This window comes from Elgaria multicarinata, chromosome 7 (assembly GCF_023053635.1).
Source record: "Elgaria multicarinata webbii isolate HBS135686 ecotype San Diego chromosome 7, rElgMul1.1.pri, whole genome shotgun sequence".
Lineage (NCBI taxonomy): Eukaryota > Metazoa > Chordata > Lepidosauria > Squamata > Anguidae > Elgaria > Elgaria multicarinata.
The window spans coordinates 80,926,069-80,943,657 of NC_086177.1; the positions used below are offsets into that span (position 1 = coordinate 80,926,069).

Here is a 17,589-nt window from a genome sequence, read left to right on the forward strand (position 1 = left end):
TTTATTTATTTTTATCGTGAGTTATAGATGCGCACCTGCGCATTATCACATATATGAAGCTATGGAGGAGAGAGGAGCGAAGTTATACATTTTATATGCAGAGCTCCACAGATTCATAGAACAGACAAACCGGGAGTGGGGTGGGTGGGAAAGGAAAGACATAGCACAGGGAAAGGAACGAGGCTACAGAGGGAAAGGAACGAGGCAGCAGAACACGTCTCCTTCGTCTGGCTGCCCATTTCCCTCTCTTTGTTTTTGTGAACTGTCCAGAGAGCGTCGCATGTTGGGCAGTACAGAAATGCACTAAATATATAAATACATAAATAAATTTGTTTTAAGACGCTTTCTCTGCGGAGCTCCGCAGAGAGACTTCAAACTAAAATCGGCGCAAATGAACGGGGCAGCTGATTAGTGCAAAATTGGGAAATCGGCCAATCACGTTGTCCTACCCTCAAAGCTCCGCCCACATGTCAGAACCCGGTTTAACTCCCCCAAAGACACATAGACATAACGCTGTGCAAATTGGGACGTGATCAGCGAATGCGAAGGATGCGCATTATTGCGGTTAAAACCCGGCGCTGTGGCAAATGGACGGCTGCGTCATGTAACCTAAAACGCAAATATGTGCATTTAGGTCACGGTAAACAAGCTGTATAGACAAGCCCCTGGAGATGCCGGCGATTAAACCTGGGCCCATTTGCATGCAAAACAGGTGCCCTTCCACTGACCTGTGGCTTCTCCCTACATTGCACATACACAGGGTTGTTGCCCCTGTTTGGGAATTTTTGCTTTCAAATGACATGTTGAAATCAGTTGCTTTTATTGCACAGTAAATGGAAACAAGTTAGGATTGGGTCCATAAGAAACCAACACCGTGGTCATCCTACGACACATTTCTGGGAAGTAAGTTCCATTAAAGCTAATGACTGAAATTGCCCAGCGCATTCATATGCATGGCCATTTGGAAGTCAGTCTCCTTGATTTCAATTGGTCTTACTCCCAGGTAAGTATGTATAAGATTGCAACCTTAATTGTAATAACTAGAGGCAAGCTGGATGTTAAGACTCCTTCTGCCAGCAAACAAGGTTGAACCAGACAAACTGCTACACTTACAAATCAAGAAGTTGGGTCAGTACATCAGCAATGCTGATACAGACAGATACTCCAGTGAAAATGTTTGATGTTGGAGTGTCATCTGTTGTCTAGTTAACTGCTGAAAGGACATTTTGTTTGTGTATGTAAATATAGACCAAGTGATCTGTGACTATGGCACATGGGTATATATATCTGTTGTGTGCTCCCCAAGCAGTGAAATGTTCCAGGGGTTACCTAGGATTGTTTTTGATAGAGGAGAAATCACTGGACACTAAACGGCATTTTTTTTGTAATACTTGGGTTTCTTTGCAAGATAAATGCAGATGGAGGCAAACAGCACAGCACTTTTACAAGCAGCAAGTCAATTACCAGAGGGGCAGCAAAATACCCCAAAACTTCTCTTTGCCTCTTTCCTACTCTGTTTTAAATGGTAGTTTCTTCCTTTTTAAACAAACACACACACCCTTACCCTCTCCTTTTAGTGGGGTAGGAGAATGAGGGTAGTATCCAATGGTACCCCTACACTGAGTAGACCCATTGAAGTGAATGGGGCTAATCTAAGTAGGGCTACCTTTGGATATTGCCCTGAGCCACCTCCTCCAAGTATTTCCTTGCCTTCCTGGACCACTTATCTGTAATCTCCCAAACAAGATGTCACACCCAGCCACTGACCTTTAAAAACACATCAGAATATTGTAGAATAAAGCTGTCATTGTTAGCAATTTAGGAGAGACATTTCTACCTTTTAGAAATTGGTGGGGAAGGGTTGCACAAACGCCATGAAATCACAAAACGTTTGAGGGAAAGGAGAAGGGCCAAGGCTGTCTGGGAAGGTTGGGGTGGGGGGGCAGGTAGGGGCCCCAGGGGGGCAAGATGTGGCCCTTGTGCCTGAGTCCTACCCCCCCACCCCCCACTGCTTTAGGGCACAGAAAAGGAGGGAGAAATTGTAACCACTCTATTCGTCCCATCACTCCTCTTGCCCATTTCTATAATGGCACCATCCTAATGAAAAATCAAGACCTATTCTAGCATATTTGCATTTCATGTTAAAATAATCCTCCATACCACGATCATTTTTGCAAAATGGGAGATATATATTAATTCACAACAGTTTTTTCAGTGACCTGGCACTTCTCTTCTTTTGCATTTGTGTTGTACCCTGCCTTGATCCAGAGGGAGAGGCAGGTAACAAATTATTATTATTATTATTATTATTATTATTATTATTATTCAGTAAAATAGGCAACTGAAACACATGAACTCACCCACCCATGAGATATTTTCAATATTATATTCTTGTAGTCCGAGTGTGTTGGACTACAATTCCCATCATCCTCAGCCAGGCTGTCTAGGATTATGGGAGTTGTTAGCCCAACACATCTGGAGAGTACCAGGTTGGAAAGGGCTGTTCTATACTACTAACATGACATATATTCCCTTTACTGCATTGCAGATAAACATTTGTTTGGTGATTAAGGAATCAGAAATTATTTCTCTAAGTGCTTCATGACGTTTGTTTCATATGATTTCACATTGATGGCAAGAGAACTTTGTTTAATGCACTCACCATGAGGATGAATATCTCCTTGGCTATGTTATTCACAACTTTGTCAGTGAATGCATCTGTAGGATGAGCCTTACCAATTGCTGAACAAGACAAAAAGCACCCACGGTGTATCAGTATTGCAGGCAGACGCCTATTTAGGAACAGGAGGTTAAGCTAGCATTATTACAGTGGGATACAATGACAATTAGGATTGTAATCAAAAGCCAAATACCAACCATGATGCTGAACTCAATAGGATTAAGTAGGCTTTACACTAGGCTAGATTGTAGTTTTTGGCTCAGTCTGAACGGAACAAGACATCTGAACTGAGTCAAAGATTTACAATCCAACACAAAGATTGAGCATATTGAGTTCAGCATCATGGCAAGTCTTTGGCTCAATTCAGACACTCCAGTCGGATTAGGAAAGTACCAGTGGGCCTAAACACTCCACCTTCCTCTTCCTTTATCACATGCTGATTCCAACAACCTTTCCTGGGTTCATTATGCCTGAATCTAGCAAAGTATAGGGCGTGCGCACCAACCTCCAAGCCACAATCTGAATGTGAAGTGAGTTTGCAAACCATGGTATGGAGGTTAACATAGTTGTCTGATGCGGACATCATAGCAGACCATGGTTAATGGAAACTCAGAAGTGGAGAATGGGATTGTGCATGAGAAGTGAGGAAGAGGAGGAAACAGGCACGCCCACTCTTTCATGGAAGATTAGAAAGTGAAATCTGAATTTAGCTGCTGTTATTCCTTGTTCAGTACAAATGTACGCTGCCATAAATTCTTATCATTTGATACACCCGTGTTTTGGTCTGTCTTTTGCACCAGACTAAAACATTTTATATGATTTCCCTTGAAAACTCAAATTCTGCATACAGCATAAATTATATAAAATATACAAACATTTGCTTTTTTTACATGAACACACTCATTTTCCATGCATTTTTCTGAACTGGGCACCACAAAACTTTTAATGGAAAAAATAAAACTGAACAGATTCCGAGGCAAAAACAATATTGTAGAAAATTTGCACACTGCTGCTGAACCAGTCATTTCCTTTTGGTTTCCTCCAACCAGTAGGTGTCAGTATGAGCTAAGTAATATGGGTCAGGAAACTGATACAGATTATCATGACTGGAAGCCAATAAGATGATTTTAAGATGATCAGTGATTTAGGGCTTCAAAACGATTACAAAATAGACATGGGCAATTTATCTGGCAACATGTTTATTATTTATTTATTTATTTATTTATTTATTTATTTATTTATTACATTTTTATACTACCCCATAGCCGAAGCTCTTTGAGCGGTTTACATTAATGGCACAGTTCTGCACTTTATACTCTTCACTGGACTTTTCAAATGATGGACATAATTTCAAAGAACAGATGGGTGGGTGAGTCTCTGTCTCAACAGGGGGTACTATTATCATGGTCTTAGTTTGTCCCAGGGATAATTTGGGCATGAGTGTTTGCTTCATTGCTTGTTTTACAGAAATCTGGTTTGAAGTTCGTGCCATAAATGTTTTAGAGCGCCAGCTATTACTATTTACTCTGAGCTCCTAGGGTAGGGTTTGATATGGCTTTGGAGGCGGTGATGGACTGAGAGATGTGGTGGGAGATACGTTTGACGAATGGCATGGCCAAAGATAAATTAGAGAAGTGGTTGATGACTGACAATCATTAACATCTGATAATAGCAACTATGGGTAACTTGCCTGTAGAAAAATATCTGCAGTATAGCTCAAACCAGTCAAAGTGTAAGCAATGTCAGGTGGACAAAAGAAGAGGTTCAACTTCATAAGAACATAAGAAGAGTCATGCGGGATCAGACCAAGGGTCCATCTTCCATTAATACCACTACTTACGGATGGGAGAGAAGTCTTCCCAGTGCATGAGTGTGCTGCATATTGAAACAACGGTTCAGTTAGAGCAGTGATATTCACGTTTTTTCAAGCAGGAGGTAATTTGGTTCCAGGTCACCTGGGAGGCCTTTCTTTGGCGGCGGCGGCGGCGGTCTTCTTTCCCCCTCCCCCAGTTAAGCAACAGTGCTGTGCTCTAGGGTCAGCTGGAGGCCTTCCTGTGCTGCCCTCTCCTCCCTGTCCCCTTTCACTTTGTTCAAACGGCCTCATAGATCAGTCACATCAGGTGACAAATTCTAACAGGCTCGCATGGTCCTTGGATAGAGCCTTTTCTCATCACTGCACAGAACCACGTTGCTTTTCCTCCCATGCATTCAATTTCACCTCCAGCACCTGCACAGTACACCATTGGAGCTAACCAAATATGTAGCTCTTTGCCTGTTGGGCTCTTCCCCCACCACATTTAATTGGCTGCTTGCTCCCGAGTTCTTCTCATCCCATATGCTGATGAGCGTCATGTCTCCTGATTCCCCAACCCCTGTTCCTTTTTATCCTGGGATTTCCAGAGGATTCCACAGGAGATGGTTGTTGACAACATCATGAAATTGACCCAAAAAACTTCAGTGAGTGGCCAATCACAAACATGTAATAAATCACTCATTTAGAGGAGCCCCCTAGTGTCTGAAAGCTCTTTCAAACATGATGCTTTTTCTAAAGGCCATTCACTCATTTATGAACAGTATGAGAAAGAGAGCCAAACAGATCTTTGAAATGTGTTGACAGCCTAAAGCTAACAGACAACCATGTCCTTTCACCACGATTTAAATTGCTTCATTGCCACATATTCTAGCAGCAACACCCAGACATAATGGTCCCAGTGCAGAATTATCACTTCTCCTCACAAGAAGTCCGCTGACCTTTCTTTTACAACCCGCCCAGCAGAAGCATAACAAGCTTTTAATACTGTTGTATGTTCTCGATTTCTTTGAGCTGTAAGAAGTTCCTGGGGCGGCTGCTTTGGAGATTTGTTTTCTTTGCATGAAAGTGTATTGGAGACTTAAGGTGTCTTTGTAATATTTGCTTTATTTATAAATATACAGTGCCTTGGTATTCACCCCCCCTTTTGACTTGTCCACCTTTTGTTGTGTTACAACCTAGAATTAAAAAGGACTTTATTGGCATGTTTACTATTTGATTTACACAGCATACTTAACACTTTGAGGGTGCTTTTTTTATTGTAGCACAAAAGTTAATTAACAAAAACAAACTGGCATTCACCCTCCTAGGCCAGTACTTTGAAGAACCATCTTTGGCAGCAGTTACAGCTGTGAGTCTTTGGGAGTACGTCTCTACCAGCTTTGCACATCTGAATCCTGCAATATTTTCCTGTTCTTCTTGGCAAAATTGCACAAACCCTGTCAGGTTTTGCTAAACAGCAATTTTCAAGACCTGCCACAGATTCTGGATGCAAACAGAATCTCCTACACGGCAGATGAGTCCTCTAAGACAGCCCTTCTGTTCCCTACAGAGCTGCACTCTCCATTAGAATCCAGCTACCACCAATTTGATACTCACTGGCAATATCCTAAATGCTCATCTTCCTTTCCTCCTGTCATTGGTTGAGGCTTACTTCCTGATTTAAGCAGAACATAGCTTGGCATTGTATCCAAACTGGTAAACTATGATTAGAGGAGATGCGTGCAAAACCTCAGGCCTGGGGACCAAATCCAAATTAGGGCTTCCGATTTGGTCCTCTGAGGTTCCCCAGAAGGACACATCCCCTTTCCCCCAAACACGAATCATTGGGGTTTTCCTGTTTTTTGTGCATTCTCCCCCCCCCCATTCTAAAAGATTGAAAAGTCTTTTAGAATGGGGAAAAATAAGTAAATAAGGCTTAGTTACTAGAAGTAAGAGCTTTAACCTGAAATATGAGGTATTTGGGGGGCGGGGCAGTTGGCCCTGTTGATTTTGCCTTTATCCCTACTCACCACTAGAATGTGGTTCCCACAAACTTCTCTGAAAAGGAAGTTGGCCTTCAGGCTGAAAGGGGTTCAGCACCTCTGGATTAGGGCAATCTCTCCAAACCAGCATTACAAATTCCCATTGTAGCTTGAAAACATGGTTTAGAGGGAGCATGGGGCTTGTTCACTATCCTCCAAACCATGGTTTGGAAGACCAGCCTCTCATTTACTGCCTCCATTCAGAAGACACCTTAAACCATAGCTTTAACCATGGTAGTTAAGCCAGAAGGCCAGGCTGTATTCAGAAAACACCTTAAACCACAGCTTTAACCATGGTAGTTAAGCCAGAAGGCCAGGTTGTGTTCAGAAAACACCTTAAACCACAGCTTTAACCATGGTGAATAAAGCAAAAAGCCTTATTCACCGTGGTTAAAGCCATGGTTTAAAGTGTCTTCTGAACATGGCCTGGCTTTCTGGCTTAACCACCATGGTTAAAGCCATGGTTTAAGTTGACTTCTGAACTGACTATTCTGGAAACTATGAACAATTCTTTCTTTCTCTCTCTCCCTTCATGTCAGCTAATAGTCTATAATAATGCATGTAATATGGAGCTAAGCTGCCTGCCAGATGTCATTTCCAGAGAGCAGCACCCATGATGGTATTACGGTATGGAGCCCACTGCTGTTATATGAACATTGGCTTTCTTTGTAAAAATGATCCCACACAGTCTTTCTAAAAGACCTAAGTAAGGGCCAAAATATGTGTGATGATGGCACATCTGTATTTTTAAATTCAGGTCTACTCCAATCACATGTAAGCAGGGAAGTGTGTCTATAATGTAAAGGGGTGCATGGGCACTGTTCCCCTCCCCCAGTGTCCGAACCTGGATTAAGGGGAAATGATTTTGGTGGATGGGTTGCTGGAAGGAGGGGGGTGAAGTAGTGGGTAGGAGTGCTTAACCCCCACCTGCACACCATTTTAGCACGTTCATCTCTTACCCTCAAACAACTTTGTGAGAGGAATATTTCTGTTCAGCTATGTTCATTCTTGGGTTTTTTGCTTTTGCCTTTTTTCTTCTATTGCTATGTAAGTTAATGTTTTGGGCAACCATGCAAGCAGCTCAATATGTCCAGCAGGGCTTTGGACTTTTTGTTTCTGGAATAATCAGTTCTCTATGTCATATGTCAAACCACTTTTGAAAATCACTGACATTTTAAAAAGCAAGTTTGTTGCAGGGATCTGCTGTTCAGAGAACAAAGTCAAAACTGAGGCATGCCTAATGTAGTTCTTTGGAATTTGCCCATGGTTTGGAATAGACATTGCTTCAGAAGAAGCTTTATAAATGTGTTAATTTTTAAGATGCCACAAAACTTTTTGAGCATCATCAAACAGGGGGGGAAATCGTGTTTCCCTACTGTCGTGTTGCCTCCTGCTGCTGTCTCACAATAGGGACGAATAGCTTTCTTTTTCTTCACATGGGGAAGAAAGACAAAGCAAATAACAACCGCCTGGCCTATTCAGTGGGTGTTTTTATCGTGCAGCTTCTCCTGCACACAGCAGGAAATGTCAGCAAGTTTTGCTATAGCCCCAAAAATCTGATTTTCTCTGTCTTATTTTATGACAGAAAAAAGACCAGAAGGTGCGGGAGACATGTGGGAGGCAGATGGCGTCATCAAAAGGACCCATGAAAAAATGTGAGTGGCCAGTAATGAGCATGCAATAAAACACTTGTCTGATAATGCTCTTTGTTGTTCTCTCTCTCTCTCTCCCCCCCAATTAAATAGTACTTATCCTGTCCCTAGTTTTCAGAAGTACACTATTTTCTGTTGATCTCCATTACATTAGACAGCCAATGTGGTGCCATACTAACCAAGGAAGCATGGTTAACATGCTAACCAAGGGAGACCCAGGTTCAACCCAGTCATCCAGGAAGTTCCCTGGGTGACTTGGGCCAGTCTTAGCATAATCTACCTCACCGGGTTGTGGTGAGGAAGGATAAAATGGGAGAAGGGGAGAACCATATATACTACCTTGAGCAATTTTGAGGAAGAGCTGAGTAACAAGAGCTGAAGAAAACTATTCTCTTTACCACTACTAGGAAAAGAAACACACTTCTAAAATTGTCACGCTTATGCTTCTCAGGTCGATCAGACTCTACAGGTTCATTATGTTTATGGCAGGTATTTGAAAGACTCATATGAAAAGATGAGGACATGATCGGACACAATCAGGCAGTTCAAGCTCCATTGACGGAATGAAGTTGCACAAGACCCCACTTATTATTGAGTGGGGTCTGTGCAAGAATGTTATCCTGTGGGTTGCACCCATAAAGCAGATCAGAGGATCCCAGTGAACTAGACAGGAGATTGAAATTTGCAAAAGGGTAGGAAATTTTGGGCATTTCTCCTCCAAAGGTTAAAGTGTATCCTTTTTCTGCATGCCAACATGAGTATAGTTGACATGGAAGGCTTTTTTGTTACGAAGCACTACCACTTCCAGTGGTTGCTCAGAGGGCAGATCTTAAGGAATACAATGGGTATATGCCTCGTTTATAACTCCAGCAAGTGCCATACAACAAATGCTTAATATTACCAGTGCAGGAGAATTGGGAACAGTTGGTTTCTCTCACCTTCTCCCGGGTAAACACACCTGCACCTGCACAGCTGTGTAGAGTGTTATCTCCGGTTCCTATAGCTCAGTTCAAAATGGATTCTACAGAGATTGTATGGTCACTTGAGCTCTGCTGTCATGTGAAAATTCTAGTTGTCGAAACTTTCCTGAGAACACTGCCAGCATATGCGGATCTAGAGATACATTATGTGGAGCAGCACAGGAGCAGAACTCTTAGAATCTGACAGTATTGTTGGAAGAATATTATTGTCATGCATTCGCTGAAAAACAGTGAAGCATCATTTGGAAATATCGTGTTGTCTAAAGCACATTTTCTGCAGGGTGGCTGGTTAACCATGTAGTATAACTTATTTTTCTTGAACAAGCCACTTTGAGAACCCATGGTTTGTTGTTGGCTTGTTTTGGGTGGCTAACAAGCCACACTGCATAGTTAACGTGTCACTTTGTGGACGAAGCATCACATGCAGACAACACGATCACCCACCCATGATTCAACAATATCTCAAGTTCCAACAACAACCCACACTCAATTACTGGGTATGGGCTAGCATGTTGTGTGAAGCCAGTCATAAATGATTTAGAAGCTAACTAAAGAAAGGAGTTTGTATATATGTGTGCAATAGTTCAAAGGGAAATTGGAACAAGAGGGAAATAACTTGGCTTAGCTGTAACCAAGAAGAAAGCAGAAGTTTCAGTGCTGAAGGACTTTCAGCCATTAAGGGATCGGTAACTTCACATATTGACTATATCTCAGCAACAGGAGTCATGGTGCAATGTGCAAGTACACGATATAGCAAGCCTTGAGAACTCAGCCAGGAACACTGAGTTCCAGATCTTTTTTTCTCTTTCCTGCAACAGTATCCAACATACGCAGTAAACATAGAGCAGCGCTGTTCTGCCTGATACTGTAGGAGGCCTCCACCCTTGCCGGTGTGTCAAAGTTGAACATCTTTGTCATCACCATAATGTTCTAGTTGATTTGAGAGTTTTGCCATAAAGGCGTTGCTTGAGCACCCAATGTCCACATGCAATGACCACAGTGGGACAGTTTGGGTTTCAAAAAGCAGATGAAACAATGCATTGTTCTTATAAGGGTGGTGTTTTTTGGGGAATGAGAAGAATCCCTAGACAAGACACATACTTAACTCAAATTAGGGGGATCCTTTGCCTGGAAAATGTTGCATTGATTTAGTTTTATTAACAATCAGTCATATAATCAATCATGTATTAATTATCCACTTGTAATGTGCAAAGTATTTAGCAATTTTTATCTTGTTTACTGAGAACTCTTGAAATAAACAAAAGGAACAAAACCTAAAACTTTTCTGAAATGTACAATTCTGTGCCAAGAAAATCCAGATTATCCATCCTTATCTCTAAAAAACAAACAACCCCAAGATTCTAAACTCCAAATATGCATTTATTCAAATTAAAGTTACAAATAATTTGTGTCTGTAATAGAGGGTCTCTTTAGGTGCTTATAATATCATATACTGCAATTTCTCTCCTTTGCCTCTGCCCCCTAGCTCCCTGTGCTGAACTGGGAACCATTTTCAAAAGTTTCAAAAGTAGTTTGTCAAGCAATGTTTAAGTAAAAGGAACTCCTTTTAACTTATTGTGCTCATTCCAGAATGTATTATATTATCATATACCTTCTGTGTAATTTTTATTTTATGATATCGAATTCAGAACGAAATCACTTTACATTCATTGACAGTCTTGATGACAAATAAGATGAAGTAGATTACAATAGAGTTCTACTGATTCTAATGTGAATTGGCACTCAGACAACCATTTCCTCCTTAATAAGCACTTAATAAGTAATGTTAGCTGTCATCAAATACTTATAGTGAGAAAAAAGCTGTCTCAAAAAGTCTAACAAGTAAGAGTCTTTGCTTTTACTAGGACTTCAGTAAATTAGCTTTTTGCCAGTTGTCCAAAGGCTAATGGCTACAGAGTATGAAGCACCTTGATCCAAGGTCTACTTCTTTCTCCATGTTGCTGACAGCAATATCCATGATTTATTAGGAATAGAATGGTCTCAGTTTGCTCTCGTATTTCCTGTCCAGTATGTTTATATAGGCTTATTTATGTAGGGAAGTAATTAGATGATCCGCCCAGCTGGGTAGAATAGCTGAGCAGCATTCTGATTATCTGAGTTTATACAAAAGCGAATGCCTGTAAATGCAGGGCTTTACACAGATGTAATAGGAAATAAATCTAATAAGTCTAAAAAGGAGATCAGGTGCAGATAGTTTAGCTATGACATGGGGCTGCTTGTTTCAGATTACAGGCATGGAAAGTGCCACTGCTGCTGATCTCCAAATGTCATTAGTGCCCTATGTTCTTTCCAGATTCTGCTTTGCCTGAACATGCTTGCAATGTGAGATCCATTTATGTACATTGAATGGGTTTGGGGGCTTGTTGTTTCCTTGCTTTTTGCTCGATTTTGAACGGCACTGGGCACCCCTCACTCCTCCTGAACCCCCAAGGAACTGAGAGCTCTCAGGCTCTTGTAAGATCAGCTCTTCTGCTGTTAGTGGTCATGACCTCTGTAATGCTAAACTGAAGGTAGGGGGTGGTCTGTTGCTTTGGCAGCTTTACTGTAGTAACGGATAGCCCCTTAAGGTTACCATAATGCCATATTGTGCTGACATTTAGTGAAGCATGCAGGTTCATTTGTTCAATGGGCCTATTCTTTTAATAGGCCTGACAGCAGACACTTTTGTAATCCACCTTGCTGTGATACTTTTTTTTTTTTTTAACTTCACGAAAGTCATTATGACATTATCCGGTTCTAATTTTAAAGCTCTGCAGTCTATGTAGGAAACTTAAAGTGTCAAAAGCAATGGCAAACAGTGTCCAACTTGGGCTTGTGTTACAAATTGGAACTGCCATATTAGAAGTTCAGTGCAGCCATGGTGGGTGTGGGGAACCTTGGAGGGATGTAGCCCCTCTGTAGATCTTCAACTTTCATCTTAAAAGTAAGTCTCTAGACGTCTTACTGGTAGTGATCTAAGGAAAAATATGCAAGCAACATTCTGCCCAATTACTCACTAAGTAATACTATTAAGAGGCTTCAAACATATCATAGAATCATAGAATTGTAGAGTTGGAAGGGGCCTACAAGGCCATCGAGTCCAACCCCCTTCTCAATGCAGGAATCCACCCTAAAGCATTCAGATGGTTGTCCAGCTGCCTCTTGAATGCCTCTAGTGTGGGAGAGACCACAACCTCCCTAGGTAACTGGTTCCATTGTTGTACTGCTCTAACAGTCAGGAAGTTTTTCCTGATGTTCAGCTGGAATCTGACTTCCTTTAACTTGAGCCCGTTATTCCGTGTCCTGCACTCTGGGATGACTGAGAAGAGATCCTGGCCCTCCTCTGTGTGACGACCTTTTAAGTATTTGAAGAGTGCTATCATGTCTCCCCTCAATCTTCTCTTCTCCAGGTTAAACATGCCCAGTTCTTTCAGCCTCTCTTCATAGGGCTTTGTTTCAGACCCCTGATCATCTTGTTTCCCCTCCTCTGAACACACTCCTGCTTGTCTGCATCCTTCATGTCACCCTTAGTTATGTTCTGACTATTCCACAGTGATTTGCCATCTCTTAAGTATTCCATAATTATAATTATTCATAGTAGAGACCATTATTCGAGCTTTTATCTTGGAACTTATGCAGAGAGGGCCAGTGCATTCTCCTTCTATATTCCCTGGCAAGATCAACATAGCATTTTTCACAGCAATGTAAGAGCACTGTATAAGTGTAGGTTCTGTTCCATGACAGACACATCTTCAGAGTTGTCCTAGGCTTCAGATAGATTTACCTGGTCTAGTGTGATGGAGGGGTGAGAATCTCACAATATTTTTATCGCAAGATCTTCCCCTCTGTTTACACGTGGTGTGCGATGACCTCGGATTGGTGCCAAAAGGGATTTCCTCCCAATTTGAATGATCAGCTTCACAGGAGAGATTTTCTTTGGAAATGAAGTGGGGGAGGAAAGAGTTTAAATTCACCCTCCATGCCAATAATGATCACATACACAAACCTGATTCTGGCTGCATTTTTTTAAACACCTGCATATACAAAGCATGTTAACGATATGTCTAGTTTGAAACTAATTAACATTCAATGCACAGATGCCATTTATTTCTGTGGATTTATGCAGAAAAACTTCCCTGCACTTTAATAGGTCAAGTCTATCTGTCTCCCACTCTACCTCCATTAATGGCACCTAAAATCTACCAGAACTTTGCCTCTCCTCAGTTAGTAACCTCACCTGCCTCATGTTTGGGAGCTGAGGTCACCTCCGCTTAAACTTCTGGTTATGGCTGACAATAATTTTGTACATAATGTTAGCAGAGTGTACATGCTTTACACTATGCTGTACGAACGTGATCACAAATCCAGCTTGGGACAGTGATGCAAGTGAAATGTCTGCAGTTGTTGACGTCATCCAAGGACATCTGCACAAAACTGATAATCAACACCCAGTTTAGCCAGCTGGAGCTATAGGTAGCAATAACGAGATATTATGACCGTGTGTGTGTGTGCTTGCAAGTCAAGATGACAGAGGGATCTTAAATGTGACCTTTTTTACAAGCACAAGCAAGCGTTATTTGCACTATATCTGAAATATCTGGCTTTCGGTGGAAGTTAGGACAGTGAAGCACTTGGGTAACCTTGTGCCCTGCAGCTGTTTTGAACTGCAACTTTCATCAGCTCCAGCCGGTGTGACAATGGTCAAGGATTTTATGAGTTGTAGGCTAAAACGTATGGAGGGTCACAAGTTGCCCAAACCTGGCTTAAATGTTGTACAACAGTGGTCGCAGTTCTTCCCAGCTTTATAAATTATCTTGAACAAATACAGAACAAATGTTGAATCCACTGTCAGTCTTGCTTATCTCCTCCTCCTGACGTTCAGGTGGCCTGTCTGCTTTAAATTATAATAAAAATGATAGTTCATATGAACATACACATATATTTCTTTATATATTCAGACATCAATATAACTTCTTTTTAAAAAAGAAAAGAAAAGAACAGCAAACGTTTTAAAACTAATTACACAACTACTCAGGTGAGTGGCAACGTCACAGCTGCTAGCCAGTCAGCACACTACACAGCCAGTTTTGTGGAGGAAAACATACATTTGAAATGTGGGGAGGTATCTCCAAAACAGCCCCAGTCTGTTATTGACTCTCTTTACCCTTGTTTGTTATTTCTCTCTTTTTTCAGATAAACTCTGTATTAACAAAGTGATGGACTTTGCACACAGGCTAGGATTAAAGAAGAGCATACCAGCGACTGCCAACACAAGTTCTGTGATAGCCTAATAAGCTCAAAGAGAACTCGTTAATTAGGGTGACCATATGAAAAGGAGGACAGGGCTCCTGTATCTTTAACAGTTGTACTGAAAAGGAAATTTCCTCTTCATCACAACTGTTAAAGCTGCAGGTGCCCTGCCCTCTTTTAAATCTGGTCACTCTAGTATAGCTCCTGCACCTTTAACTGTTGTGATGAAGAGGGGATTTCCCCAGGTTCTCCATATATACAAATGACACCTGCTGAAATTCCCTTTTCTATGTACCTTTTAAAGGTACAGGAGCCCTGTCCATTATCCTATGTTAATGGACTACCTGGGATTCTTTAATTATTGAACATTCTGAAACTATTGCATCTCTTTTGATAAGCCTGCTCAATGAAGAAAGATCTCTGCTCCAATAGGATGTAGGCCAACAATATATTAAGAAATTACATCATTAAGAGCAAAAGGATTTGAGCTAGATCACTTGTAAGTCTTTAATAAACAAATAAAAACAAATGTTTAGGAAGAAGGGCCAAGAGAAACATAAATCTTATCCTAATAGACAGATGCAAAGGGGATATAATCTGCAAAAGCATGTTACAGTATCTTTTACTATATCAGATAATTGATGGCAGTTTTCTGGCTATGAGAAATATTTGCTCACTGTGAGCCTGGCACAGCCAAGTAAAAAAACCTGGGTGTAACCAGCCTTAGGAGTAATGACCTTTCACTGTTTTGTCTGCCAGCCTTCTAAGTAATCCTAGAACACCCCCCACCCCAGCCACCCCCGTTAATGCTATGAACTAGCTGTGAGTGATGGGACAACTGGCCTGTCTGCTCAGACGTAAAACGGCTGCTTCATATTCTCCTTTGAGGCATCCCTTGGATGCTTTGTACTCTTGAGATATTTTTGTTTGAATCCTGATCCAGACATCTGAGAAAACTGTAGCATTCATGGCTCTTCCCTTCCTCCCCAAGAATAGGGAGATGATCAGCAAACAGGGGAAGAGTTGTCTGCATTACATCTCCGGATCAGGCCGAAGAATTTTCCACTGGGCCTGATCCAGTGGGCAGAGGGATTTTCTGCACCAGCAGTAACCCTCTGTATGTGTGGTGAGTGAAATCTGTATGTGGAATATAGAAAGCTCCCCTATACAAGTTGGCTGAGTTTGGATGATCAGCAGGGGAAACAACGCAGTGTCAGTTGTTGCTCCAGCACTCACCGGTCATGCAACCAGGGGGGCAGATCTACACTACTGCTTTAAAGTGCTTTATAACAGTTTTGACAACTGTTGGGGCCCAGGACACGCTCCATATACAGTTTTCAAAACGTTTTCAAAGTGCTTTAAAGCGCTTTAAAAGCAGTAGTGTAGATTCCCCTCAGGATTACTCTAATTACCCACGCCACATTGTGGGTTGCTGTGTCATCCGAACCCAGCACACAGGGACAAATGGGACCAGCAGGGGTGGCAGCCAGTGCAGTGTAGCGGTTAGGACTGAGGAGATTCTGGTTCAAGTCCCCACTTGGGCATGAAGCTCATTGGGTGACTTTGAGGCAGTCACTCTTAGGCTAACCTAACTAATAGGGTTGTTGTGAGGATAAAATGACAGGAGGATCACCTTGTAAGCCACCTTGGGTTTCTTGCAAGAGGAAAAAAGGTGGGAGGATGATGATGATGATGATGATGATGTGAGGGTTCCCCCTCATACAATTGTTCCTCACATTTAACCATGTGAGGAAGAAAACCCAAAGAGAGCTATAATGTCACACTTTTTCCTGACTTTTCTAACGAGAGCTGTGAAGTAAACATTACCTCAAACACAATGACTCTTGGTTGTGTCAATTCAGCTGTCATCAAGTGTGCAGAAGTATATTCTAATCTCCTGATGTACATATATGTGTGAACAGGCCTGTTCTTTGCCTGATTACTATCCTTGCTGTTGGAAAAGCTCTTATGCCTCATGCCTTGCTGTGTAAACCCATATTTTCCCATTTAGGGATTATCATAGTGAAGGTGAATGGCGTGTCCATCAAAGAAAGACGGCTAAGGATGGGGTATTTCAGCTGCGTCTCCAGTTCAGTATGTGTTAAACCATGGTATTAGGAGTACAAGCACGGCAGGCATAACTCTGCTGGCACAAGTGGTTGAAGTATTTAATAACTATCAAATTGCTCACAAGTAAAGAAAGATTAAATGAAAATGGGCTCCCAGTTGGCCTAAACTACTGAGATTTTCTTGTTTGGGTGGGAAAATGAGGACTGGCCCTACCACCTCAAACACCAGATACTAAGGGCTGAGGAACAGTGGCACAGTGTTGGAGGACAGAGCTGTATGTTCCATGCAGCCTGCCTTGGATACCTAAGCTAGCCTGCTGCCTTCAGGCATGGGGCTGGACACTGTTTCCAGTGTTGAAGTAATATTCCACTGCCAGTCCAATCAGCTTTTGTACATGGAAGGGGAGAGGCACCATCTTGTCCTTTGCCTCAGGCAGCAAAATGTTTGGGCCAGCCCTGCTCCTAATCCTGCCTCCTCCAGTAGAATCTCAGAAACACTGTTAATGTATTTGGCAGTATATGCATTATTATTACCCCGAAGCCTAAGAATGGATTGTTGATTAATATTATAGAAGCAAAATTCATTTGTTTTATTTATCACATTTTTATTCTGCCCTTCCTTCAAGAAGTTCAAAAGAGCATACATGGGAATAGCCTATTTTATCCACATATCAGCCCTGGGAGGTAGTTTAGGCTGAGAATGTTTGACTGTCTCAAAATCAGCTAGGAAGCTTCAAAACTCACTGGCATTTTGAACCCATCTCTCTGGTCTAAATGTGATGTTCTATCCATTACTACAGTCAAATTTGCCTATGGTAAGAATCAAAATGTGGCAAAATATAATGAGAAGCTTTTCTAGTGTAACATAGCGGGCATGTCTAGATGGGGCAATATCCCGGGGGTTGTCCCTGTGCATCCACATGATGCATAGGGGATCCCGGGAGCAGAGAGGGATGATCCCTCCCTTCCCTGGGATATGGTCCTGCACTTTAATTGCGTTTTTCCCCACGGTCTCGGGATGTTTGCTAGACTGTGGGAGGTGTGGGCTGCTGTCCCAGTTTGTACTGGCTCCTCGTGAGGGGTGGGGTGGGGTGAGTGGGATTGGGTGTGTTTTTTAAAAGACA

The 17,589-nt window shown here is 41.9% G+C and overlaps 1 long non-coding RNA gene across 1 annotated transcript; it reads left to right on the forward strand.

Annotated features, from left to right (window-relative positions):
- Positions 1 to 7,908: 7,908 nt before the first annotated feature.
- LOC134401720 (uncharacterized) lies at positions 7,909 to 16,234 on the forward strand. Its single transcript, XR_010025677.1, has 2 exons — positions 7,909 to 8,169; positions 14,340 to 16,234. It is a non-coding gene; the product is annotated as an uncharacterized LOC134401720 (long non-coding RNA).
- The last annotated feature ends 1,355 nt before the right edge of the window (positions 16,235 to 17,589 follow it).